Below are 2,174 nucleotides of genomic sequence, written 5' to 3'. Positions count from 1 at the left end.
TTCTCCTGAGGGAGGGGTGTTAAGATCCCCATTTAGCAGATGGGGAAACTGAGGCTCAGTGAAGTGACAGGACTCGCTCAAGGTCACACAGCCAGGAAGTGGCAGAAACTGACCCTGAACTCAAGGTGGAGGTATTTCCCAAAGTCTGGGGCTCTTGGTTTCAGCACCAATGGGGGGGGATTTCGTGGGCAGGTGGAAGGAAGAGCAGAGAAGGGAAAGCCACGCCGCTGGCAGAGGCGGTTTGGGGAGGCTGCGGGGGTTGGGGGAAAGGGGAACAAGTGGATTGACATTCCAGACCTCAAACCTGTTGCGCCTGAATGCCTTTTCCTCGCCCCTGGGGTCCTCCTCACAAGGGCTGGCGTCAGAGGGACAAAGGGAGCAGGTTCACGGGAGTCCCTGGCCCGCCGGGGCGCCGCCAGCCTCAGTGGCGCTGGCCTGGATTCGGGGTGCCTCCTGGTGGCCGAGGGAGGCACCAGAGGGCCCTTGGAGCCCACCTTCCCCCAGTCCTTGCCCTTCCAAGATTCCAGATAAAGGTTAAACGAGAATTTCCCAAAGAGGAAGAAATCATGAGCCTCGCGGACATATAAAGACGGACCCGTGTTAAAACGTTTATTGAGGGGCGCCTGGGTGGCGCAGTCGGTTAAGCGTCCGACTTCAGCCAGGTCACGATCTCGCGGTCCGTGAGTTCGAGCCCCGCGGCAGGCCCTGGGCTGATGGCTCAGAGCCTGGAGCCTGTTTCCGATTCTGTGTCTCCCTCTCTCTCTCTGCCCCTCCCCCGTTCATGCTCTGTCTCTCTCTGTCCCAAAAATAAACAAACATTGAAAAAAAAAAAAACACGTTTATTGAGCGCATGTGGGAAGCGGGCAGATGTTCTACGCGGTTCAAAAGAGAGTCTGGAGAACAGGCACTTTTACATATCAGACTGTTTACCCAAATCCACGTGCAGATGGGGGCAAACTGTTACTTTCCACAGGGGAGGAGGGTTGTCAAAGAAACCTCTCCCGGACCGGATGGGATTTGCACGTCTACAGATAAGAGTGGTTTTATAGTGCTACCAATTGCTTACAATTTACAGAGCTGAGAGTTCAAAGACAATGCTATGAATCACATTAACCCGGAAGGGTGTGTTGTATAGAGATGATGCACTGAATAACCAGAACTGATTCATTGAAATGCAAAATTTTCCTTGCAAAAGAAAAGAAAAAAAAAAAGAAACAATACATTCCTTCCTTCCTTCAATGAACACCTACTGTGCACCGTCCTAGGTGTTGGGAGACTCAGCAGTGAACAAAGGAGCAAAGGAGAAAAGTCTGGAGCGGAGCAGAGTGACCACTCCTGGGGGCCGAGAGGGGCTCCCGGAGGCGGCATCCGGGAGGTGGAGGGAACCACAGCAGGAGGCAGGACGGGAGACGAGGGGGCGGTGGCCAGCCTGAGGTTTGTTTTCTGTTCTCTCCACTAGAATGCCAGTTCTCAGCTCTGCCTAGCTGTGCTTGGCACACAGTAGGTAGACAACAAATGCCCGGCGGGCAATGTGGCTTCCTCTCAAAAGGCAGAGCCGCTTGCTGTCTGCTTAGGGGATAAACCACCGTGCTGTGACCAGATGGCAGGGGCGCCCAGGTTGCCCAAATGGGGCTCAAGGTGGGGCGTGCCCCGAGGATCAGACTCCCAACCTCAGGCCGGCCCTCCAGCCTCCAGCCTCCTCCCCGCCCCCCCCCCCCCCCCCCGAAACCTGAGCGCTGGATCCGGGGAAACCCCAAACTAGTCTTTCCATCAAATTTGGGTCCTGTTGCCACAAGTCCCAATTTTTCTTTTCTTTTCTTTTTTTTTTTTTTTTTTGTAAAGTAGGCTTCAGGCCCAGCGTGGGGCTTGAACTCATAACCCTCAGATCAAGACCTGAGCTGAGATCAAGAGTTGGACGCGTGGGGCACCTGAGTGGCTCTTGGTTTCCGCCCAGGTCACCATCTCTCGATCGGGGAGCCTGCGTAGGGCTCCAGGCTGACGGAGTGGAGCCTGCTTGGGATTCTCTCCCTCTCTCTGCCCCTCCCCCACCTGTGCTATTTCTGTTTCTCTCAAAATAAAACTTAAAAAAAAAAAAAAGAGGGGCGCCTGGGTGGCGCAGTCGGTTAAGCGTCCGACTTCAGCCAGGTCACAATCTCACGGACCGTGAGATTGTG

This window comes from Herpailurus yagouaroundi, unplaced genomic scaffold (genome assembly GCF_014898765.1).
Source record: "Herpailurus yagouaroundi ecotype Mexico unplaced genomic scaffold, PumYag 200, whole genome shotgun sequence".
NCBI classification, from domain to species: domain Eukaryota; kingdom Metazoa; phylum Chordata; class Mammalia; order Carnivora; family Felidae; genus Herpailurus; species Herpailurus yagouaroundi.
This window is presented reverse-complemented; position numbering follows the sequence as displayed.